The 27,484-nt window shown below is 35.1% G+C and overlaps 1 protein-coding gene and 1 long non-coding RNA gene across 8 annotated transcripts in view; one reads left to right on the forward strand and one right to left on the reverse strand.

Annotated features, from left to right (window-relative positions):
• Positions 1–27,484, reverse strand: part of B3GALT1 (beta-1,3-galactosyltransferase 1) — a 184,626-nt gene that overhangs the window by 105,580 nt on the left and 51,562 nt on the right. For 6 of the 7 annotated variants that reach the window (XM_085228921.1, XM_085228926.1, XM_085228920.1 and 3 more), the window contains exon 2: positions 1,107–1,243. The exons of the other annotated variant lie outside the window; for it this stretch is intronic. The gene's annotated coding sequence lies outside the window, so the exon portion shown is untranslated. The remainder of the gene's footprint in view (positions 1–1,106; positions 1,244–27,484) is intronic. 7 annotated transcript variants of the gene reach the window in all.
• LOC116216817 (uncharacterized) lies at positions 277–26,926 on the forward strand. Its single transcript, XR_014884582.1, has 3 exons — positions 277–533; positions 2,655–2,707; positions 25,687–26,926. It is a non-coding gene; the product is annotated as an uncharacterized LOC116216817 (long non-coding RNA).

Consider the following 27,484-nt stretch of genomic DNA (forward strand, 5'->3'; position numbering starts at 1 on the left):
TGTAGGTGGGCTAAAGCAATTCCCTAAAGGGCCAAACTCAACAAGGACTTGTATTTAGTGGATATACTAAACACATGCGATAAGCGGATGTCACTTGGGAATGTGAAGCCCTGTAAGTAAACCATGTCTTAATAGCTGACGTGTTGGTAGACCAGTATCTCACATTGGCTTTAGTTTTGAAAGCAGAAGGGAGAGGTGCAGATAAAATAGATAGGCAGATGATAGATGTGTAGCTCTTAGTGTGAGTATATCATTTCATTTTACACTTGTGGCAAATGTAATTTCAGTTCATTCTGGAAATAAGCAATATCGAAAAAGTTAAGAGAGTGTTTCTGTCACAAGCAGCTGAAAGGCCTTGTATAACTACGGTTCCAATAGTTTCCTTCCTGGCTTGTAAAGACAATGTACTTTCTCCATCACATTACTTCTACCATTGTGTCACGACAAGTGGCAAAACAACTTTTTCCCACAGTAAGGGAGTAGAAGAGCAAAGGATGAATTATTGTTCACTGTTCATGCAGCTTTGCTCCTTGGTAAATATATTTTTTTACTTTCTTTCAGTCATGCTTGAGAACTAAGCAAAAGCTCTAAATGAACACTTTATGTGCCATCAGTGTAAGAAGGCAGAGATAGGCTGTAATGTGGTTGCTTTGTTTCAGCGTATTATGTAATGCCCAAAGAGCTCTGTACTAGGATAGTGTAAGTTAAGGTTTTAGAACTTCGAGCTGCGTGGTTGAGAAAGAATTGTGACACACAGCACAACTCTCTTTTTCTCTTGTGTACAAATATTACTTGTTTGTCTTTCTGTATCAAATTGTAACGTTTTATTTAAACAAAGTAAAATGGAATATGGTAAAAGGATTTTATTAAAAAATGTCAAATACCAGGATAGTAAGTATTTGCATGGAGAGTAATGGCAATTTGTCTCGAAAAGGAAATTAATTGTTTGAGTGGGTGTAAGAAGGGTATGCGTGTGTGTTTATATATATATCCATGGATACATATAGCAGTAATTCTCAGAAATACTAGAAAGGAAAATAAGCAAAAACTATTTCAAGTGATTTTGTACAATTTATATTTTATAGAAAATCACCTGAGTTCCTTACCTGAATTTTCAGAAACTGCTCTGTCTTTTCATCCTTAATTTCTCTTTCTTGCTTATCTGCATCTTATCCACTGCCATTCTCAATGGATTGCTTGTCTCGTCACATATTAAACCAGTGCAGACTGCATACTGAGAAACCTGCATTGACAAATATCCATGAGTTATGTACTGGTAAATGAAAGACTTATTTTTACTGCTCTTCTGTCTTCTGTAAAAACAGAGATAAAGCAAAGAGAAACTTGGGTCACGTTGTGAAGTAATAACATGTCTGTACATGTGAATACTGCCAAATTTCTGCATTGCTTATAACTTAAATTCAGGCACAGAATCTGATCATATTTCTTTTTTTTGAACACGTGGCAACAAGAACATAGATATATTATAATAAATATCTGGCAAATTGTTCTTTGGAAGTCCAAGAAACACCTTCAGAGCATTTATGGGTTTACTTTTAAGCCTAGTCTGGAAGTTTAAAACAAGGCGTCCTATCCAAGGCACCTCTTAATTCTGGTCACAATTACAGGAATTATCCTTACTCTGTTTACCTTCTTTTACCATTATTTTCTTTTTTTCCTAGAACTCATTTCCTGACTTTTCCCTAATTCCTAACAATTGCTCCATCTTTTGTATCTCTTTTCCCCACCTTTGCTTCTGAATGGAGAATCAGGCCATTAAGAGTTTATAAATTAAGATTGCATTGTTCTATTTTATGAATTTTGCTATTCCCAGCATTCACTGATTTCTAATTCTCTGAATTCCTTAATTAAATCCAAGATAGTTATAAACATCATTATGGGGAATTTGATCACAAATACTTGAAATGAAATTTTTGTCATAAAAATATGAAAAATAATTAACTCCCCTAGGATGTTTAATAAAAACTGAAATGTGAGCATATACAAGGGTGCCACAGATTTTAATTGAATTTAAGTGCAGACTCTTAGGACATATCTTCTAAAATGAAAAGCTTATCTTTAAAATAATTTCTATATTCACAGGGAACCTATTTTCTTGAAGAGGACAACAGAAGTTGTCTACACAAAGACAGAAAGTACAGAAATACCTAAGATAGCTTCCTTTAAATGATAAAAACAGTTGTCTGAAAGACTGCATGAGCCTCTGTGTAAGCCTGCCTGCCACAGGGCGTGGACTGGCAGCCTTCTGAGGCTTGAAGACACAGAGATAAAGTAAAGTGGGCAGAGCCCAGCATCAAAGATGACCTTACATAGGTTGATAAGAGCAATTTGGTCCCACAATTCCCACTGTTATTACCAAAAGGCTTTACATGTAACAAACATCAACATCAGAATTCTCTTATGCTATGTAATCATTAGCATAATGATTAAAGATCATTCGTATCATTTATTGCAGAGTTCTGATTACACATCCTAACTTTAACATGTTTAACATACATTTTCATAGAGCACAACAAATTTTATTAAGGTACCCTGCTTTTCACAGAGAAGATATTAAATGCTAATTGTTCATTATTTGCCAGGAAATATCTGCAATACACAAAATACAATGTTTTCTGTGATTTTTTTTGCAGGACCATCTGTCATGTCCCCACTCTCACTGTACTGAAGAAGGCAGTCGCTGAAGGTAAGCAGCACATTTACTTTTGACAATGGCTAGAGCCTCTAGCCATTACATTTAGCTAGCTTTAGAGCAAATGTGCTGGAGAAGTGGCTACCTATTGTGATTCTAGTGCACTGGGACCAACTATGACTACTTGTGACAGCAAATCTCCTAAAGTCCTGAGGAAATTTGTTTTATAGATCTTGTCAGGAGAGCATATACAAACACAGTTCCAGCTGGGAACTGGAACAAAGAAGTGGAAACTTCAGGCTAGAAAAGTATCACGATGAGTTCAAGTATGAATTTGCCCCTTCTCCTTCCTTCATTCCAGAAGAAAATTATACTGAAAACTGTTTTTCTCTAATGATTATAGAAGACTTTGAAATTACGCACAGCAGGTAGAAACATCCGGCACAGTTTTCAAAAGATACTGCATATTCATGCATTTTCCAGTGCTAACAGCTAACTACTGCAAGAGCAAAGGCTGTATGCTCTGCTGCTGTTCATTCTCTGCCCGTTTTACTTCTTAAAACTCTGGCATCAAATTCTGGAGGCTGTATACTCTACTCTCTGTTATTCTTACCTTCACTCTTAGGATGAAGAAAAATATTTAACATGCCAAATCATTTTGACTTTGAATCTGATTGCAACGAATTGGTACGCTTCCAAAATTTTTGAGAAAGTGAGAAGGGATATTTCTTCACTAAAACACATTAATCCCTTGTTATCTCCTTTCATATTGCACAAAGAGAGCGCTGTGCAATATGAATGTACCTAGAGCATATTTCAGGAGCAAATATAAACACTGGCAGCAAAGGGCACTTTATGCAAATGTGTTTTCTGAGTGATGGCTTTGCCTCCCTGATGATTCTGGCAAGACATAATAATTTGGAAAAATAACTGGAGTGCCCTGCCCTTTGGTTCTTTTCTCCAGGGTGCTTACATCCCCTTGCAAATAGAATTATGACAAAACAAAATGTTCATTTGGGTGGGAATTTCTTTGAAAATACAGTAAATATATAACTGTAGAAAACAGTAGAGAGAAAGCAGATCTATAAAAGACACCATTAGGAAGAGGAAACAGACCATCATGCCTAACTTTATATTGCACTCATTTTCCTTTTACAGCCCACCTGTCATTCTTGTTATCTTTGTCTAGAAAAGAATTTACAGTCTTAGAATTTAAGTCTCTGCTTCAATTGGTTTCCATGGTAACTTGGTTCTGTTTTTGTTAGAGGTTCTCTCTATATAAAATTGAATTGGTTAAAATGTTAATGCCGGAATGGTTGCCCATACCTCAATTACACCTTTTTCCCTATCAACAACAATCAGTTAGGGGTGTCCCTCCATCTGCTCTAGTTCCTTTACCTCCTACAACACTGCCTCACTAAACAAATCAATCAGTTTTTATCGCGCACACAGAATCACAGAATTTGGGTACTGACTAGTGGTAACACATTGCATTCTGTGAAGTACAGAATGAGGCATGTTAGGCTCTGGTGACTTGAGCTCACTAGGGAAGGGTCCTTGTGTGTACAGCAACCACACTCAGGCTGAAAGCCCCAAGGACAGTAGTATCTCTTAAAAGATAGCAGAAGAACCAGAAGTACAGGATCTCCCTTCTAGAAAATGCTTTTCATTAAGGTAGAAGAATTTCCCCCTTCAGTACAAATCAAGGCGAAATAAAAGTTTAGAAAAGCAAATGAGAGTTTTAATTGGTTTTAAGAATTTTGTGATAATTTTCCATCACTGTGGTTATGAACATTTTATCCAACCTTTTGTTATTCCTTATCTTAGTTTCAAGCTTTTCTCATGCACTCGTTATTTCTGATTCTCTGGACTAGTTTGATGATAATTCTAGTTACTGGTCTCAAATCTCAGCTAGGAAAAAAATCAATATTTTTTATCTAACTTAAATACTTCAGGGATAATACAAGTTACAGTTGCAAGGAAATCTTTAAAGAATTTCTAACATGGAGGTGTTATACCTCTTCAACAATTACTCTGAAAACTTAATGATTTCATAGGGGATGATGCCTTACCTGTATAATTAAAAGCTCTTAAAATTCTATACTAGATTTGCTTTTCTGAGTTGTATTGGGTACCTACCTATTTGTATAGAAAATTTTTGTTCCATAAGAGGCACAAATAGAATTAATGAAAAATAATTTTTCACTGAGTATGTGAAACGTCGACATGCCAAAAGCTACTGAATATATACACCCGTTAATTTACAACTGAGATTGTCTAAACACTTGGTAAAGATCTCAGGCTTTGCGATGTGACAAAAAGATTATTTTCTCGTGTCTTTTCCTCCTTTCTCAGTAGCATTACTATGCAAGTAATATGCATGCTATATTTTTTGTATGGGTTTACTTTTGTATAGACTAAACTTTGATTGTCAAATACTTGTTCATCTAGATAATAGGAACACCTTGAAATTCAATTACAATTCCAGAGGAGAAAGTCAATGTCTTTGTCCTATACCAAACAATGTAAGTTTCCTGGAAACTGGATTTAGGCCTCCATCATTCCTCCCAAAATAATTGAAAAAACAAACATTTTTTCCACCTCTTTGTAGCACATTTTTAACAGGTAGCCTCATTTACTCCACATAACAACACTGTTCTATGGATATTAATTTCTGAGAACAGGGCATTGTCAAATTAGGGTATCATAAATTCACTGCATTCCTCTCACCGATCTTGGCATTAGGATCTTTATAGTACTCCTGCATGTCAGTAAAGTATGACCTTCTCTCACTGATTTGTGTGGACAATGCTTAATTGAACTCTGCTTTTTGACTGGGCGTTTTTACTTTCACAGTGTGATTTTTTTCAATAGCTGACACACAACCAACATGTCTCCAGTTTCCATATCAAATAATAAATAACATCAGGTGTTTAACTGAATGAAAAAATAAATAGAAGTTCCTTATTTTTTTATTCTTTCAGCCTTTTCAAATTCAATTGAAAAATTAAATATGCTTACACTTTCCACATTGTTTTCTTTTAATTTCTATTCACAATCCTTATTATGAAAAGTGGACCCATCCTGATATCACTGTATCATAAATGATTTCATTCGGATGTTAATTGGTGCTCCATAATACAGTGGTTTGATGTGAAACTGATTATGCTATGTATTTTGCAGGTTGAGATAGGAAATTACTTGTCAGGAATGGTCTTTAATATGGTTTTCATTATATTGAACTAACCTGCTAATTATGTGTGTTGCAACAGGCAAAATTTTCTTTTGCCCTGAATACTGTTCATATGTACAGCAGAGTAATTGTTAGCTGCAAAATCATCACAAATACATCATTTGATGTTTCTGCCTTTTTAGGTAGTTTATGAAATACTGCTCAGTTACAAGGTGGGAAGTTATTTCTTAATCTTTGTCTCATTATTTTGGCTTATTCTTTGTTAAAAACTCTTTTTTATTCCTTTTTATTTTGAAATGTCTTCTATCATCTTACATTAATTATTACTGTGCATTTGAGAAATATCAGTATCAATTACTAATTTAGTTTCTTGCTGGTAGGAATTCCAAATACCTCACTTCCGTGCCTTAAATAATTATGTGCTTTTTTCCGGTATAACTATGACTGCCCTCACACATTTTTCTATGTGAGATTTTTTTTTTCTTCATTCTACATTCAATTAGGATGATCTAATTAAGTATCTGTTTTCCACTTTTACTGTGCTTCCAGAAGACACGTATCATAATTTGAAAGCCAATTACATTGTGATTAAAGTAGAACAAACACGTTAGGATATAATAATGAATAGCTCCACACCTGTGAACTTTCAGAACTACAAATCTCAGACACGGCTGAGGGTCAAAGGGTTTTATACAAACCAGTACTTAAAAAGACAGTCAATAGCTTGGTAAGAAGTTTACATTCCAGCTTTAAACTGCTTAATACTTTATAGATTAATTTGCTTTTAAAGCTCAGTGGAAAGTGAGCTTGTTAATTTTTTCTAAGATTTTATTTAGTAAATATGAACACTTCTTAGAAAAACAGTATATTCTATAGATAGGCGCGAAAGGATATGGATTCAAACCAGTCTTTCAAGACAAGTCTCACTTGTCATTCAAATACATATCACATTTAGCCGGAACAAATAGCCATAAATGTCTAACAGAGAAATACAGAATATTAGAGCATGATTTACATGTGGCCTGTGGGCAAGGAAAAAATGAAAACTGATGGACACAATCCAGATCAGAAATACAATGATGGAACCTATCTAGAACAACTTAGCAGAGTCTGCAAAAGATTGCAGGGAGAGGCTTGCAAGGGTTATGCATAATGTTCAGTGTAACCACTGACAAGAGATTTTGGAATTTGAACAAGAATCATTTGGGGATTTTTGGACAATGTTTATAAATTCCATGTTTGCTATCACTTAAAAATAAAAAAGAGAGACCTAGGTCATTTGGTGCTCCTGCCATAAAATGTGTTGACTCTGTAAGATGTCCTGATCCTAAGTGATAACAAAGCAACATGTAGGGTCCACGGCAGAATAAATGCCAGTGCTTTACTTCTCCACATTATGAAGTCTTAATTGTTGTGATGGTTCAGATTCAGGAATTTGCTTTTCCCTGTTCTGCCTTAATATCTTTACCTACACGAACATATCAAAGAGTGTTTCCCTCATTAGAGAATGTTTTAAAAAGTGAGAGTTTGTTTATATATTATAAGGAATGACAATTCATACAGATGACTAATTTTACTGTCAATTTAGCTCTGTTCATTTCTCTGGCCTGCAGACAGCCTTGGAAGATAATATGCTGAAGAATCAGCATTCCCTGAAGAATCAGCTCCACTCCCATTTCATAAATTTGGATTCTCTTTTCCTGGACTAGGGTACAACAAGGAGAAAAAAAAAAATAGAAAGGAATGTATTCTCAGAACACCTCCAATTGCAAAAAAATCTAGTTCTTTTGGTCCAGCATCAAGTTATTATGCAGGCAGCATTGGATTATGCAGCCTTTGCCTATATTGCATAGTTTAGCTGACTTTAGAAAAGTGCAAATGGTAGTTTGTCTATACATACACACCCTACTATTTTACAGCATGATTAAACTGAAATTTCGAAAAGGTAAAGTTTATTTCCTTATGGTCCAAATCCTTATTTAATAGAAAAGAGAGAACTATGTTCTGTTAAGCTCTTTTTTGAAATTCAAATTATGTTTATACCTTAAGGAAAAGACTAACTAGAGGCTAACATGGCTTGCATGAGCTTCAGATGATTAACCTAGTTTATATTGCTTTCACCATACTGCATTGATTAATCACTATCTTTTAACACTGTCTTTAACAATTAGGAAAACAGCCTTTATCTGTTTTCTGTATTTAGAAGAACTTATACAAACTAATCATATTTTTTGTTTGTTTTCCATTATACTTGCCATATGGACTGTGTACAGCAGAATTAATGTCAGAAAAAAATTAATCTCAATCCTTGAGTAGATTCTAATGAGCTAATTCTTTCCAATCTTCACCTCTTCTCTAGGCCCAGTGTCCATTAGTCTTCAATGAGCCACTATTGAGTTTTTAATTGGTAATGAAAAGAGGTTGTTAAAATTCAGAGTGCCATTTTCCTACTAAGAATCTGTTGTATCAGTTGCTGTTTCCCAGAAGCATTAGACGACTGATTGGGCAGTCCAGTCCAATAAGAAGACATCAATGAATATTCTGTTCAGAATGAAACAGAGCTACTATATAGAAGTGAGGCATATGAGAAAATCCTAAAAGTTTACTGATTCTAATCTTTTAGAGTAACTGTTGATATGTGACTCATCTGACTACTGTTAAACTTCAGAAAATGTACTTCAGATGGGGAGGTTCCAGCTCTACCTTCATCAAAATCAATAGGGGTGATTACAGTTGTATGGAAGTATGATGGATGTAAAGACAGAAGCTAGAGAATTAACTGACTAAATAAAATATACTGCATACACACATATAAAGAAAAAATAAACACTACAACTAAATATATAAAATATATGGCACATATAATATCCTGGAGTCTGTGTGCAACTGCAAGGCGAAACAAGACAACATTTTTTCACAAGAACATATTGACAGTAAACTCAAGTTATTAATTCTGTAGTAGACTGTAATATCATTGTACTCCTTGTGCAGCCATGCTTTGAATGAGTACTTGAAAAAAAAGAGCAGAACTAACAAAATGAGTAAGAACTCCATAAACTTCTTATTAGAAGCTACAGATTGTAGATCTGGCATCTGTTTTACTTACAAATCTGCTTTATTTACACTACATTTAGATGTCCAATATATTGATAGAAGATGACAGAAGAAGTAGAAATATAAAGTGAATAACAAAGACAAAAATATATTTGTGATGGAAAATATTGGCTAATTCTGGAGCTTTCTGCTCCAGAGAATACCACCACATCTAAGGAAAGAACTGTATCTTGGGAGCATTTAGTAACAAAAAATTCCCACATGCAGAATACATAAGTAATATTCCTTATTAATATTGCTCCCTCTAATGCAAAGAATTCAGTGCCACCCTTCTTAGCATTTCCCAAGGCCATACATTTCAGAAACTTTGTATTTAAATAGCTCTTTTCCAGAACTGTAATAACAGAAGATTTCATTAGCAACATTTAGGAGTTTTAAATTATCGCTACAGAAACAGATATATTATAGTGCACAAAGGAGAAGAGAGAATAGTTTTACCCAAAAGCAGATTCTCTTTGTATATGATTCATATGGAGAATGACCATGTAAATCAACTGTTTTTCCTTCTGAGTAGGTTTAAAGCTAGATTTATTTTCAAATTATGAAAACATTGCACAGTAGCCCCCCCAAAAAATTCTCACCAGCAAAATACCTACTTGAATACTAAGCATTCACTGTATATTATGCATGTAAGCATCTCCATTTAGAAAGATAAAGAGATTATTTTTTTATTGACAAATTGTGAAGAGTTGCTGTGAACTTCTGAACATTTAAGAGTGGTATCAATGGTATTCAAATGTGACATAAAAAATATCTTCTTTTGCAAAAGAAGTGTCTGAACATCACTTGATAATGGAAAGTAGAGAATAATTTTTCCTCCATTTGCTTCCACAAGGCCTTTGCTTTCTCCCCTTCACTTAAACTGCTTCTTAACTCCCATGAGCTTTTCTTTTTCCATCACATTTTCTTCCCCTGTCCTTCAGAGGAGGGGAGTTAGAGAGAAGTGTGGTGATGCTGAGCTGCCCTCTGGTTGATAAACTTGCACAAAAACATAAACAATTTGAACAAACAAAATCATTATTGGTCTGATTCTGACATGGTTTAGAATTGAGAAATTTAAACAGACATTTTTACTATCTATTACCAAATTGTAAAGTAGTGAAAATGTGATGTACCATCATTCTTAACATACTGCATAGCAAGTGGAAGGAGTAATTGGCACTAGCTGTGACTTAAGTTCATTGCTAACTTCAGCCATTACTGTCCAAAGTAGCATTTTAGACTGAATGCTGAGTCTTCTCTGTGGAAAAACTTTCCTTTCACTCTAATTAAACTGGATAATGCAATTCATGAACTGTTTCTGGATCACTGCTCTTCTTACTTTAATGGAAATCGATGAAAAATAAGTAGGCTTCCACGGGAGGAAATAAAAGTGTAAACTCAATCTCAGAAAAACAGTCCATGAAGATTTGTCAGAAGTAGAACACATTGCTGACCTCCAGCCTTTCCCTGGCTTGCCTTGGAAATGCTAATGACCAGATGGTACTACTTCATGCCACTTCAAAATGAGCTATCAAATCCTCTCACTAGTGCAAAGTCAAATAAGCCAGAGTCTTAAAGTAAGTTATCAAATCCTGGCACGGGTGCACTGCCAACCAACCAGAGATTTTTACAACAGAGTGCTGAGGAAAAACCAAAACAAATCTTATAGAAAAGGAAACCAGAACTGTTCTGTCACTACAGGCACAACTAAAAAGGGCTGCAGTTTGCCCAGTGAAGCAAATCCACCGTCTCTAACAATGACTTCTGATTTGCTTTCTGATTTAGCCTTCCACTGCAAACTAGAAGATATACAGTGTCTAACGAGAAACCAGAATGCTGCATCAACTCCCAGTTCTCCTAGCCATTCTCCAGTTTCTTTCCCTTCACCTGTACACAGGGAGCTTTACATGATCTGTGTTACTTCCATTGCCTAAAGCATTCTTCCTCCCTGTATTAATATGGAGAGGCAACATTTGGGAAGTAGTACACAATATGTTGCTACTAGAGGAGATCAAGCAGAATTTTGGACAGTAAAGCAGAAGTTGAGTTGCTTTTGCAGTTTTTCTGATGCTCCTGTTCAGGCATAAAATCATCTTTTACTTGCTGGCAGGAGGTGTGGAGGACTTTTTCAACTGTTGTCATATGATACAGCAAAGATGGTTTCCATTCTCCGATAAGATGTAATTTAAAGCAAAATATTAATTCCTTTTGTCATGAACCAACATTCCCATACGCCTGTAGTTACTATGTTAAGGTAAATATTTGTTGTCTGAAGCCTGAAAACCTGGGACTCTGTTCCAAATCTGTGCAGAAAAAATATTTGTCCAAACTGAAATTTTAGATTTCGAAAAGAATACTTCATAAGCAAACTGAATATTTCTATCTCTGTGGCTCATACAAAATGTAAGCTTTGTAATAGTTTAGGATGTTTAATGATAATGCTTTAAGTTCACATGGAACTTTTAGAAAAATGTAAACTTGCACCCTTTCTGTAATACATGAGCAGTAAGATGGATGATGACAACAACTGTGTAACCTGCAAAAGAACATGCATTGTTGTAAGGGGCTGGCAGGAAAGAAGACCTGGCCACAAAGCCCAGGCAGATGTCTTAAAAAAACTACTAATTATCAGGTCTCAGATTCTCAGTTCCAATGCTATTACTAACTTTTTCAGTTCCAACAGTTTCTTCAAACTGTTTCTCCTCTGTGGCAGTAAAATCACTTTTTTCTGTCTCCTAAGCCTCAACCAAATTAAAATGTTTCAAGATATTAATTCTAAAGGTGTAATCAGTTATTCAATACGCAACGCGAAATGAATTCCACTGAAACATATAGTAACATTTAGAGGACATAAAGCACTGAAGTATGCCTAAAGGAAATATCTATAATTCTGTATCTGCCTTAGGTTGCCATCAGTTCACTTGAAATAAGATGCTTCCTGGTGTTTCTCGTAGCGTGTGTTTAATAATTTCGTCAGAGTTTAATCTCAACAGTCGTTATCTACCATAGTTGTACCACCACTAAATGATCCTTTAAATACTTATAGCAGAAAATGTTTTAACTTGACAAATACAAGGAAAATTTGTGAAATTAAAAAAAAAAAAAAAAAAAAAAGGACATTAGATTATTAGAAAGGACTGCAGATTCCTTAACAGTGTGTAATTGATTTTCCCAAGATGAAGTGAGGGAATACGCAGTATAATAAAACCTTAGATTCAAAATCAAGTTCCATCAAGTCACTCATTTTCAAGTGGAAAAAAATTAGGCATTTGAATTCTGAAATTAGCTGCTACTTAAAAATTTGACTTTACCCCATTGCAGCAGATTCCAGAAGCTCCACAGTATGTAGATGCATGAACTCTTACTCACCTCTGCTTTTATGTATGTTAACCTCCTTCCAGAAATGACTAGCACCATCTCAAATTCTGTATCTTAATCTGACTCATTAATTTCCAAATAGGTTTTACTTCGTGGAAGTCTATTTCTGACTTCAAAAATACTTAAACTTGTCTTAGAGCATCTCATATCTTTGATCACATTGTTTCAAAACATGCTGTATCATACTATTAAAAGGAAATTAGTATTTAGAGAACATCTTCAGATAATTCAGAATCTCAAAACAAAATAAACATAATGACTTGGAGAACACAAATCATAACAGGGAGTCAGTGATCCTTTTCTAGCAAGGGACAGTTTTGCAAAGGAGAGAGCCCTTGGTGACATTTCAGTTGTGGCACTTAACCAAGTGTCATCTTTGCGTACTGGCACAGAGGTTTTAGACTATGGAGAACCAGAACCAAATCACATTCTCGTAGAGATCCTGAGCTACATCTAATTGCCTGCACATTTGTACTTCTCTTTTTATTCTGTCTCTACGTCTGAACAAAATTTCTATTTCAATACTGTATGCTATTCCAATTGTACTCTCTGCCCTCTGTCCTTTGTTCCATTAATCTTTAGTGTATTATAGCCCATGAGATCATTTCTATCTACGATACTACTGTTTCATTCCAAGAAAGAGACACAGAATGGTTGTGCTGGCAGCCCACTTTCTAATAGCGATTAGATGTTTCCTTCTTTTACAAAGCACAGATCTGTGGTGTCCACATGGAAAAAGAGAAATGAAATACGAAGTGCTGGGATTCACTGTAGCCACATCAGCAGTCTATAGTGATAAAGTAACCCAAGTATTGATTGATTCATTGCAAATACAAAAAAAACCCACAACAGACTACTCCTTCAAAGCCTAAAATAAAACAGAATGAAAGTATGTAACAAGTTGCTGCTTTGGTCTTGTATTTTTATAAGAAAGCTGTTGTCCAGCTGCCTGACATTCAGTGTGAAGTATAAATTCATAGAATCATAGAATTACAAAGTTGGAAAGGACCTACAAAATTATCTAGTCCAACTGTTCTCCTATCACCACTACTATCCACTAAGCTACTAAACTATATGCTGTAGCACAACACATAACAATTATCCAATACCATTAAGCTGTGAAGGAAAGACATATTATTTGAGATCTTTCACTGACCGTTCATGCTAAGTTCTTAAAGCAAGCCATTTTGTTTATCATCTTTCACTGTTTTTTTCAATCTACTGTATATCAGACCAATCATTAGGAAGTTTTAATGCACTCATGGTTTGGTGCCATTAATAGCTGCGCAAGCAAGATAAACTGTAGACCTCTGGTTTCTAAAATTCAGTTTTATTTTCAAGTCCCAGAGTATCTTCAGTTTGGTCTGTAAGTCATACTGACAAAAGTTATTCCTTCTCTTTGGAATATCTGTAGCTCATTTCTGTGCTAACTCTGAACATTAAAAATATGAGGCTCTTCTCAAATATTTTCAAATTTGATGCCTAAGGGATTCATATAATTTTTCTGATTTAGACAAGTACTAAAAAAGCTCAGGTTTTAAGTGTTGATTCTTGGAGATGCTAGTAAGTCCCAGATTTCTCAGAACTCAGTTAATGAAAATATACTACTCATAAAGGTATTTAGCTAGGAATGGGAGGAACGATGACCTCCTATTTCTTTTACTGCTGTACAGTACTGAAATGAATTCCAGATTAATGATTGCAAAAACAAAATCTTTTATAAATCAACTTTATTCCCCTCTAACTTAACATCTGAACCAGCAAAATTTTGTATCAGCCATTCATTTTGTTTCTATGACATACTGAAAACAGAGACTCCATTTAACCATTAACAGTTTTTTGTGAACAAAACCCAAATGCTACAACCATTATTACAAAATGTAGTGATAAGAAAATGAAAGGGAAAAAGTGGGAAGTGTTTCAGATAAGGTTCTAAATTGAAATTACTCCTCGTTGAATGAATATTCATATATAAATAATGAGTACTCACACAATGCTTTGCAGGACTTCAAAAATCTTTTGTGCTTTCTTGTAAGTAAGCAATAATTCAAAGAAAACAGTCTGATTTGTTGTTGCTGTTGTTCCCAACAGTCAAATATTTTGTTTTATTGTGCACATTTTTTTGAATGAGGACTTCTACGGATGACACTTTTTGAAATACTATATACATATGCCATTTTAAAGCGCTGCTTTCTGTGGTTTTATGTATCCTATAAGACAAAGTGATTTAACCTGTCTCTTACTTTGTCAAATATGCTATTTGTCTCACAGAAATACCACAGAACTGTCTTTCATTTTGGGGTGTATCAAGTATCCTTGATCAAATGGGGAATAGTATTTAGCACATTCCCTCTTAACATGAATTAAAACCAAATGGGATTATTTCATCACCAGCAAACCTCCATCGCTTCCTGAAAAAGATTATCACTTTGTCACAGTACATTCGTAATAGGTCTACACACCTCAACTTGAAAATACGGTAATATGCATCACAGGATATCAGTACCATCAAATATTTACTGGAAAGAGAACTATGATGCTAGAATTAGGATTGTTTCTTTGCTAACAACAAAGTTACATGTAAAAGTAATGGAAAATTTTTAAGAAGGAGAAATCCTTTTATCATGGTGCTATGACAGGAATAAGAGATTTATTTTAGAAAGTAAGAATCAAATGAGAATACGTAAACATTAAGTCTGCACACAAACACTGCTAGAAAAATATTTCTAGCAATTTACTCCACCTCCTTCGTCCAATTAATTTGATTTTTTTTTTTTGTCAGTCATTTTGATCAATGTACAAATAATCTCCTAACATCTTGATTGCATACAAAAAAACCGTCTTACGTCACCATTCCTGCATCTGCAGGAAAAGTTTCTACTGAATGTTTAAAATTATCTATGTAAAGTTAGGCCATTCTACTGCCAAAACTATTTTGGGAATGCCTTAGGAATGGCGGCTTCTCTATTCAGGATGTTAATCAACAAATTTAAGCATTAATGCAGTCTCTATATGCAGCAGATGCTGCTTCTGGGAGTCTCCAGGACAGCCTAAAATTCCCATCTGTCCAGCTCTTGGAAGAATTAGTCAAATACTTTGCTGTGTAGCCAGCCAGTTGGTCATCACTGCCCTCATCTCTAGCTAGGCTCATCTCTGCAGAGATCAGCTTTGGAAATTCCTAGACGAGTCTGCTGACTGTGTGCTGGGCAGGCACACAGACAGTTATGGTCCTCATGCACAGCTACACAATTGTAAACTTAGTACGAACTTGAATTTCATTCTTATATCACAATTACAAATTAAACTCCATATATATTGACCTACAAGATAGTAGGGAAAACTCCTTCAGAAAAGAGATTTGACAAAAACACAGTGAAAAAAGTGTGTGACAGATGGACCATCAGTCAGACTTCTTACTTGGGTGTCTGATTTGGATATACTAAACATCAGGGATTATACGGTTGCTGTACAAGAGTCTCATTAATGTTAGTACAAGGGCCACAATGTTTGCTATCCCTGTAGGAAACAAAGAAAAACTGAGAATTGACATGAAATCAAGCAAGAATTTAAGCCTGTAGTAGGCGTTTCAGGTCACATTCCTCTGGAAGTACAGTTTAAAACCCTTCTGAAGCCTTATCTCTGTATTTTTTTGGGAGCAGGCAGTACAGTGTGCAGTTAGTAAGTATAGATAAGGATGCTATTAGAGGAGTCTGCAAGATCACAAAACTGACAGTAAAGCATGAAAGAGAGTGAATCTTCCTCTCCAGATTGTTTCTCCCCCAACATATATGGTTACTTAAATACCATGGAATGTGTATAGACAATATTTTAATTAAATATTTTAATTCCTTTTTTTTTTTTTTTCTGTTTACCTGCGATATTTAGAATAATAATTGCCTTTTCTTCAGAATGGACTCGTGGAAAGGTAATTTCATTTAGTCTTTCTACATAGGAGTTGTCTTCATGCTTTCAACAAGTGAATATTTTTGACATTTTTATTGTCAGTACTGCTTTCAAAAGATGAAATTATGTTGATCGACAGGTTGTGTTTCCTGTAGTGCAATTTAAATTTCAGGCCTATTAGTAGCACAGTGTGCTGGGCACTCTTCTCATGGACTCCCCTTACCAATTTTCTCCCCTGCTTCAATGTTGCATTATTGTGGAAGTAGGTAAGAAATACAGCTGTCTCTACCCAATTTTATTTTAATGCACACCAGTGTTTTAGGGGCTTCAGGTCTATAATAATACCAACTTGAACCAGTGCCAAAGTGAAAAGATGACAAAAAAAATATCTTTTAAATGTCTTCCTGATAGTGAGAGTTAAAGGCATTATCTTTTAACCTAGCAAGGAGAATCAGCTATTTCTGGGAACAAACCATAATGTTCTGTACTGCAGTGAGTCTATTTTCACAGGCCTTGGCAGAGTATTATGTTTTCCAAAATCTCTTGCATCTCAGCATGTTTTGCTGTTAGGGAAAAAACAACAACATCTCTGAAGTAACTAAATTCCAAATACTAATATTTGAGCAAAGAGCCTTTTTAATGTTTTGAGTGCCAGCTTGGACAGCAAGGTGAATGACTAGATGCTAATTGCATCCTTCCATTTTGACTCCCATCCCTGTTGTTTTCTTAGCTTGTAAACAAGTTCAGTAGCAGAGAGGTGGAGAAATCCTATGAAAATAAAATGAAAAGGCTGAAAGTGGGAAAAAAAAAAAAAAAAAGAAGAAGAGAAAAAAGAAAGAACATCAACTATAGGAAAATAGCTGGTATTGCTCTTTTCTAGAGTCTTGTATGAAACGTCACAGATTGAGCATGAGACTCTCCCTTTTCCCTGCCAAATCACACCTCCTGCAGCAAGTTACGAAAGCCATACATTCGTAGCACAGCTTTACTCTTGCTCCTGGATCCCACACAGCAATTACCTACTAGTTTTATCCATCAAGGCAAGTGCAGTTGTGTGGCGAGACACTTCTTTAAGCTCATTCAATAGCAGGCTCACTCCTAATGGTGCTAGATAGCTCTTCTTCCTCACATGGACAGGAATATGTACAGTTCCTGAATCACATCATCAAATGCCTATGTCCAACATATGGTGAAAGCTAACAGATACTGCTGTGAAAGTAAGTGATGAAGTCCAATGAGTTGAAGAAAGCTGAAAATTTTTGTTACTTTACTGAAAGGTTACAATTACCCCAGGCAGGGCCTACACCTCATTGTGTGTTTGGGGCAGGAGTGCTGTTGGTTCATTATCATTGCCAACTCTTGCTGCTTTTATTTGCAGAGAACAAGCCTGATTCTGATCACATTCTGATATATGAAACGAAATGCAGGCAGCGTTGCATGCTTTTAAAGGTATCTACGTTGGCTGAACTACACAGCATTTTGTCTCGTGATAATTAGCCTCTGAATGCATTCACAAGAGAACAGCTAGAGGCTAAAACATTTTTTGGACTATGCTGCTTATCTTCGCCACATTCCTGACTGGAGAGATGGCAGCCATGTTGTCAGTCTCACAGATTCAACAAGGACTTCAGTATTCAGGGACATGGAATGCCCTCACCTGCAGTGCAACTGATTCCTCCAGCTGAAGGTTTAGAGCCTGCTAGTAGTGTGTATGGGCACAACCAGCATACAAACAGCACAGCACTGTCAGGTTGATGCCTCCCAGTGAACAGGAAATTCACAAGAGAGAAAAATAACACAAGGGTGGCTTTAAGTTTCCACAAAACTCATAATTCACATAGATATGGGGGATTTTTAAGTTTAGCAAATTCAGTACTATGTGTTCTATAAATGGCTAGGGAAAATGTACTGCAGAATGCTTGGAACTTCTTTAAATATGAACAAACACAGTTTTTCCTTCTATTGTTAAGAAGTCAAACCTATTGCCACTTTACAGTATTTTGAATCCTCCTGCAGACTCTCTGCATAATTTGATTTTCACTGTTATGCTGGTATGACACATGGCTTTCTGTTCTCTTTCAGTTGTACATGCACCTCAGTGTGCTGCCTCTCTTTTCTTTGCTCTTTCATATTTATTCTCTCTCTTGTGATTTATGTTGCACAGTACTCTGATAAAGGCATGAATTTCCTTTTGTTCTGTCAGGTGAAGACTGACTATACTATTGTTCTTTGTTCAGTCCTCCTACTGATTCCCCTCAAACTGGAGAAACAGTGGGTTTCATATGTATTCAGTTATCTTCTTGTCTAAAGTATCAATACAAATGCATTGTATTTAGCTTATAAACCCAGTAATTAATTCTAGCTTGAGCTGCAACATAACTACACTTAATGCTCAGCTAAATTTTAAATAAAGAAGAATCAGATTTACTGTTTCATTAGAAATCCTCTTATTTCAGTTTTCCAGGTTCGAAATGGAAAAACATTTGGAAATTGGGGAAATTTGGGAAAAGCATTTGGAAACTCAGGATGGATGGGGCTTTGAGCAAACTGATCTAGTGGGAGCTGTCCCTGCCTATAGCATGTGGGTTGGAACTAGATAATCCAAAAGGTCCCTTCCAACCAAAACCATTCAGTGATTCTACATTCTTAATGAAATGAACGTTTATCCCTGTTATTATAAAATCAGCTGGGTTTAATCAAAGCATTTTCTATTTAAAAAATCAAAATAGTTTTAAAACTCTTTATTACATAAGGTATTTTGTTCACCCAATATCGAACTAGAATATATTCCTAGCTGAAGAAGTTAAATACTGAATTAAAGATTCAAGAAGCATCACTCTGCTTTTGCAAACAATATTTGCAAGTGTTCATTTTTTGCCAGATTTTGATTATGATGAATATATAATTTCTTCATGGGAAAAAAAACAACAAAGAGAAAGAGAGAGAGAGAGAGAGAGAGAGAGAAAACCCTTACCCACCTCCCCAGTTCTGTTAAGAACCCAAATAATTAAGATGTTGCTTAACACACAGCTGACTTACTAAGTAGCACTTACAGAGTCATGGTCGACACACATAGAGGACAGATAACATCCTTAATGAGACTAGTACAATTTCTTTAGCATTCTCATTTATTCTAGCATTCAAACTGTGCAAGTAACTGTGCAAAAAGAAACTTCAGAAATATTTTTTGGGAATTAGTCTGTACAAGAGATGGAAATCATGTTGTTCGATAGCTGATAGAAGTAGTTTTTCTCCTGTTTCCTCCAGGGAAGTAAAATCAGAACAAAGTATTTTTCTTTCAAATCAATAAAATCTACAAAAAATGAAGGCTTCTGAATTACATCTAAATCTATATAAAGTTATTTCTTGGCAGTTTTCCTTTCATGATGCCTGTTTCAATTTTATGCTGTAAATAACAGGACCTCTCTTTATCATGATTCATTAAATTACATTCACTAAATTAGTGTTTGGGTAATTTGGAGACAAGTTATAGGTTGTGTAAGGGCTGCATAAACTTTTGATATTTTTTTCTAGCACTGACATGGTGGAAGGGTTATGTTTCACCATTGTACTTATAATTTTCAGAAGACTTTATCATGTTGGGAGAACTCTTAAGTGTTTATTTTAGGATATTGTGAACTCTGTAACGGAACAGCCTATGTATGCGTTTTTACAGTGCTGAGTCTTGGCTTCACCAAGACAGAGCAGCATGATGCTGTATTGTCAGCCACCACTTCAAAAGCTGACATTACTTTTAAAAGAGTTTAGCTTAGGTAAGGGGGAAAGCGGCTCCTCCATGGTGATGATTCCAGCAGAGATACACTTACCTGTATCTGACCAGATATTTTCCATCCATACAGTGATAATTTGAATTTACTTTGAATGAAATCACTATAGCATGGTACTGAGACTAGTGGCTTTGAAATTATTTTGATATGAAAATAGAATAAGCCACTTATTAGAATTGACCGTTTCTTTAAAAAGTAGAAAGAATTTTTATTTATGGACATCTTGAGGTCCCAACCCTCTACTGCCTCCTGTTGCAAAATCATAGGAAAAACCAAAAACAATTGTGTTCCAAGTACAAGCATGAGGTATTTTAAACTCTGCACAGCATGCCTTCAAGTTTTCTCTTTCATCCAGTTCTCTAGGTTTTAATACATTATTTATTGAGAAAATTTTCATTTCACTAATGTTGGGATTCAGACTGCATTTTCTGCCTTATTCTTGCTGCTGCAGCATCATAATAGATGGACTCAAGCTTTCAAGGAAGCTGAGCTGAAGTTGAAGAGTTAATAGACGTAGACTCTGCTGTGGGACTACTCTATCAAGCTGCACTTGATAGAGCACTCTGTGGGACTACTCTATCAAGCTGCATAGGCTGTGTTCACAAGAATCTTTCCTTAGAAAAGCTGAAGGGTACCAAAGGAATGCACAAAAGCTCAACACCTTTGAAAATCTGATTGGATATCTGCTGTACATATGAAATCAATTACTTATAATTACATTTCAACACTTCCATTAAATGAAATGTGAAAGAAGCTAGTTAATGCATTAATGCTGAGAAATATATACAATTTAATAAAGTTACTTCTTGGTATCTAAGTATCCCACTGTTTGAGGTAGTAGCTTTATTCAGATGTGACCTAATATGTATTTTTTTTGATTCAACATTTAATTTAATTTTCTTGGGAGAGTATATTTGAATTGCTGTAAGTACATTTTTTCTTCAACTCAGCGCTCAGTATACATACACAAAATAGTCAAACTTATGCTACTTACTTTTAAAATACAATTTACTCAAGTATTTTTAGATGTTCTGAATATTTATAAGGCTTTTTTGAGATAGATGAAACAGTCCTCGTGTGGGTTTAAAACATAGATACTTGCAAAAAGTAAGTCATAAGTTAAAAAATACATTGACAAATGTTGTTCCTATCTTTTTTTTTTTTTTTTTCTCAATGGCTGCCACAGAAGCATTTTTAATGTGCTCTGTATGTTCTTTTAGCTTTTGGTAGTGATGTTACTCTCTATAACTATATATATATACATACACTCTCTTCAACGTATGTAATTTACAGTAAAGATTAAATGACAACAAGATGCATTATGGATTTACCTTACTATTATTCCCCAAGTAATTACTTTCCCATGCCTGACTGCACTCTTTTTCTCATTTTGCTAATCTTTTCCACCATTCCTTCTGATTTCTGGACTCCTTTTGATGCTTTTCTGTGCATTTGAAAAGTTCATAGGAAGACAGATTATAGGAAAGAACTCTATTACCTGCAGTTTACTAGAAATCCTGACCTGAAATACTGAGTATCTGTTAACAGGGTAGTTGTAATGCCTAGAGGATATGTTAGGAGTCTTGCTTGAGTAAAACTGTTTTCATCTGATCTGTATGCTCAAATTCATTTGGAAGTTATTTATAGAAATGCTGAGCTGTTTCAGTTTTCTACTCCTATTAGAGTATATATTTCAGTATTAGAATTGCTTTCTGACTCTTCATACTCAATGCAAACATTTCAATCTTTGTAAAACTTGTTATTCTGATCCATTACTGTTCTACCTCCTTTATTTAATAAAAGTCATTAATTGAAGTTCACATCTTTTAGCAAAAGGGAACAACATATCACAAATGGATTCAGTTGCTGTCATATTAGAAAGAGGACAAGTACAGTATTATAGTTCTACCGCAGTTAGTTGTGCATTTTCAACATGCATGGTGAAATTATGGCACATTTTCATGGTCAGTTAACATCATAATATCACATCTTCCCTTCTTTTTCTTTGTCGAGACAAGAAGCTGTGATTCAGCTGTAGCTGTATTGTCACTTTCATCTGCTTTGAGTGCAGCCTGATGGTGATGATTCCCGTTGCTCCTACCCACAGCCAAATCTGCAACATCAGGGAAGTATTTGTAGAGCCAGGCAATGAATCAGATCATGGGGCTGATCTGGCTGAAAACTAATATAGCAAAAAAGATCAGTTTTCAGTTGGCTCAGGTAAGCCCTGCCATGCAAATCTGGAAAGAAAAGGTCCAGTCACCTTTTTCAGCATCATCCCATACACATCTTGCATTAAAGCAAGTCATGGAGTTGTAGCATCAATCAGGCCCAGTCTGGAAGCAAAGGGGTGGAAAAAGAAAACCTGCTGAGTCTTTGAAATACAGGATAAGAGCTCTCCTTTTCATGAGTTAACTCAGGGTGACTTCAAGAAATATCTGATGTGCATAAAAGAGTTATTTGGATTAGAGCAATTAATAAACAATTTCTAACATAATTCTGAAAACTATTTCTTTTCCACTTGGACAAGAGGAATCCGCACCCCTTACTCAGGCCAACAGAGAATACCATGTAAGATCAAGTGAAAACAGCACTAAGTTCATCTTAGGTTGAAATAATACAGTTTCAGCAAAACTACATGGTAGAAAAAAATGGACTTTAAATTCTTGAACCAGTGGATGGAGAAATGAGCTGCTGGATGTTTAAATGAATTGGTTTCTGGAGATCTCATGCCATCCTTTTGAGCAGCAAGCTGTGCATTGCTTTTGATATGGTCTAGTCTGTCTTTAAAGTGCACATATTTAAAGAAAAAGACAACAAAACATGGGTGAGAATAGACTACCTGATCCCTCCTTCTTCTTGTTTATTTTCTAATAAAAAATCCTCGCAAGAGTCTAGATTTTCCAGAGTGTATGAAAGTGATGAAAATTAATCAAATAATCATAACATTTTATGATTTGTACATCTGTGCTTTCAAAAAAGCTGCACAAAACTTTTCCAAGCCACTTGAGCTTAGCTCAGAATGGACTCTTGGCATGGAAACTTTGAGAGTTCCAGTATATGTGGTATCATTCATGTCTGTTGACTTACAGAACATATACTATAGGCACTTCTCAGCAAAGATTCTGTGTTGTCTTAGCTCTCCTGGAATACTGATGTTAAATTACCTACACTATAAGAATTCATCTATGAATTGCACAGTGTATGATGCACTTCCTTTGGTGGAAGGAAAAGACAATACTAAATCTGGTAAAGCAGCATAACCTTGGAAAAGCAGTATCAGACTAATTCAGTTCTGTGCAACCAAAAGCCAATGGCCAATCAATACAAAAGTGTACTATCTAGATCACTAGAGGGGTGAAAGGACCAGGAGAAATAAGGAATTTTAAGGAATGATAACACAATGTTACCCCTGGGAAAAGGATATCAGAATGTGATCCTAAGGAATACTTCTGGTTATCATTCTAATTAGTAGGAACAGAAACAAGCAAATTTCTTTGTGAAATATTAGTTCATTTTAGAATTTCAGTTAATTCTTTGCATTATTTTCTGTTTAAAAGTGTAAGGCAGCCCAATATCATAAGCCTGAAAAACTTCTATTCATATTTTATTTTTAATGATATTCTTTAAATTAACATATTTATTGAAATGCTCCATTATGTTAACATTTACAGAAGCATAAATGTCAGGTTCTGCTACCAGTCAAGCTGGAATCACACTGTTCACTTGATGGAGTTACTCCAGCTGCAACAGGGTCACTAAAAATAGAGCTGCATCTTGACATCTTACTATATTCAGTTAAAAAATAATTCAGACATTGCATAGACAGAGTGAATTCTTTTTCAGCATAACAAAAATTAAGATTTCATAGAAATTCTGGTTCCAATGGGACAAAAACTTTCAAAATCACATACATTATTTATTAAGAACAAAATTAAATAAACATACCCTACCACAAGTTACTTTTCCCCACTATTTATGCATTATTCATCCATAACATACCCATGCAAGAACTTCTACAGTTAAAGAACATCCCAGATTTGCTCATACATGTTTTGTAAAAATTAATTACTAATCCTACACATTTTACCACCTGCTGTCAACATTATTTACAAAAGCAATGCATTAACAAAATCTACATATTGAAATTAAGAGGAAATGACTAAAGGATTTCCCATACTAATGTCTTAAGCATAGTATTAGCACATTATTTATCAATAGGATTTTTCTATTTTAAATGTGGTGTGTGTGCAGTTTGTATCAATCAGAATTAATGCCTCTGAATTAACCACGGTGGCCTTTTTCAAGATGTCATGTTCTTCATGAACATGGCTGGATTCATAAGCTGTTTTGCCCTACAAGTCCTCAAAGGACATTTTCATGGATTTCCTGACCCAATGGAAATCAATGGTTGTTGTTGTTTTGGGGTGTTCTTGTTACGGGCAGCACAGGGGAAAAAAGCCTTAATAGCATGGAAATCACAGGGAGTACTGAAGTAGAAAGTTTACCACCTGATTGCTTACCAACCACAGTGAAAACAGGAAGAGACAAATAAAGGAAGTCAGAGTATAAACTGATATGAATGTTCTAAGTTGTTACATACTGATAAGCTTTTTACACAAGAAGACCTATACCTGCCAGCTATACACAGTTTAATTTGCATAATCTAACTAAAGCATGTAGAGGAGAAGGAAAACAGGATAATTCTGAACCTAAACAAGTCAAAGGTTAGGGCAGTGACAAGAACATGGCAAGGAAATAATAATTCACATCTTAATTAGTCCATGTGGCTACTCAGTGTGTAGGTGAATTTTTACAGTCTTCAGACTGCTATGATTCTTCGTATTCAGAATGTGGTTTCATGTAGTTTCCATTATTGAAAGAATTTTGTATGATTTAATTTTCAAATTACAAGCATATAGCATTATGTGTTACTTTAACAACATGACTGGAAGATCATAGAAATGTAGAGGGCTATTTCAGTACGACAGAGAATGAGTACACTTTTTCAGTTAGTGTTTATAAGGTGTTCTTTCCTTGCCAATACATTACTGCACATATCTATATTAAAATAAAAAAAAAAAAAACAACTGTATTTCATTTTGACATAATTTAGTCTATAAATAAGTTGCTTAGAAGAAAACAGTGCATCGTGTTTTCAACATGTTGATAGCATGTCTATGATTGTTCTTATTGTTTTCCTAAATTATTACATTCTGGTCATTTTAATAATGATTTAAGAGGAGCTCTCAGTGAAATTCACAGAGTGAAAATATTTTGAGAGTAGGCAATATTCTCTCTTCCTATGTGAAGAGGTTTGGGATACCTTGTCTTAGCATTTGTCTTTGAAACCTAAAATATTAGTTTTCACTGGCTAAGAATTGTTTCCTCAGCTTTGTCAATAATATCCTACTGAAAAAGAAACAATTTTACCTCTGTTGCATCCTACTCAATCAAGGAGAAAACTATTCCCTAACTTTATACAATGCACACTGATTACAGTCATTTCCAGCAGCATGCATAGTATCAAAGTTGTCTTTATGTGGCACAAAACCACATTTCTGAAAAAAAAAAACCACCAGAGAAGTAGTAGCATTTATCCCTAACTTTACCTCCTCCGGTATTTCTGCCTTGCTTCTGTAAAGGTGATTTACTGATCTCTTTTCTGCTGCCAGTGGTTGGAGATGTCTAGCAAAAGGAGCAAAAAGAGAAAAGAAAACTCCGACAGACAATGAAGCTAGAACTAAACCCCAATAATCTATGACTGTGACTTCAGACAGAGGATGTTTACATATCCAGCCCTCATAGAAAAGCTAAATGGTTGCAGCATTTTTTTTGCTTTGTAAGTCCTCCTGCATACTGTTAGTGTTCTTGTATTTGTATTTGAAAATGTAGTGCAATACCTTGCTGCAGCGTTCCATCTGTAAATGTCTTCCACATAATGCTACCATTCATAGTATCTCATATATGTATGAAATTGCCATAAGCTTATTGAGAAAGAATTTAAATGAAACTTTAACATTTGTCTTGAAAAATATTGGAACGCCTGTTCATTTAAAATATTCCCCTGTGAACTCATCATCCTTCTTTTCTTTTTTTTCTTCTTATCTCTAAAATCTTCTTATTCAAACTGAAAGCAGAGCATTTATCATGATCAGAGGCATGAATGAGTTTCAAGAAGCATTTTTTCATATACCTTATACTTGTAAGCTGTCCTATATCTGAGAGATCATCATAATAGGCGAGTACAGGTGGTCCAGAGAGTATCCTTATCGCTTTTCATTTTAGGTCTGCCTGGAATGGCTTTAGCCCCAAATTTACTCAGATTTCACATAAAATTTGCTTTATAGTAACACACTGTTTTTAAGGTCACAGAAATATTATAATTGTTGTTTTAATGTTCTTTCGCTTTAAGTTAACTTTTAAAAAATCTAAAGAATTCAAGGTACAATTATGTTAGTCATTTCCCTAAGAGAGTTTAGCATTGTCATTTTTTTTTCTGAAATGTGTACCTTATGTGTTCATAAACAACTATAAGAAAATAAATGTTTTAGCTCTAAATACAGACTTATTTATGGCATACTTTTTTTTTTCCGCTTCTATTTTTCTTTATTTTAATATAAAACTATCATGCAAACATCATTAAATTTATCCTTGCACCACCCTTCAGAGCCTATGTGCTGCATCACGTCTTTGCTATGCGAGATGTTTCTGACAGAAAACAAAACCTGAAACCCATCCACAGTTTTTCTGTATACTCAGGTTCTTTCAGTAATAAGTGAGCAAATACAGACCAAAGTTTGCAGGTGCATAAGCTGCTGGGTATGCTTTAGCTATTGTAGATGACATCTGGTATACAATTTTCCTCTTGACAATATTTTATTTCCCATTCCACATTTTCTATCACCATTTAAACTAGAAAAGCAGTAGTGGTTAAAGATCTTTCTACCAAAATGATTTCTACCATATAGAACCTTGGTTCTTCATCTGAGCATAAGTATCCTATGCCAGTTTCTATTTCCATGTAAAGATATAAAAGTCTGGAAAACCATAATGCTTGAGGTTTCCCTTACAATTTTTACACCTTTATGAACAGGGGAGCAGATTCTGGAATCCACTCTAAATACAACATCTTAAAGAACAATTACAGTCGCAGTTAAGTACCTTTTATCTCCTCTTTTCCATACAACTGGTTAGTGAGGAAGTTGTGCCCTCTTCAGAGAGCATTCTGGCTTTATCTGCCTAACTGTGATGATATGGCTGTCTTTAAAAATGTGTCATCAAAACTGATTTCCAACTCCAAGGCAGGTTTATCTAAAGAAAATTATTCTCTTGCTGGATTCCTCACATATTCCGATCGAACCTTTGGCCTTTACTGAGTCCTGCAGTGTCATAAAGGAGAAGAGAGGACCCCAAGTCAACACGAAGCTTATGAGACCTCTTACAGCAAGGCATGCTATAGATGCGACATCT

This window comes from Meleagris gallopavo, chromosome 7 (assembly GCF_905368555.1).
Source record: "Meleagris gallopavo chromosome 7, MGAL_WU_HG_1.1, whole genome shotgun sequence".
Classification (NCBI taxonomy): domain Eukaryota; kingdom Metazoa; phylum Chordata; class Aves; order Galliformes; family Phasianidae; genus Meleagris; species Meleagris gallopavo.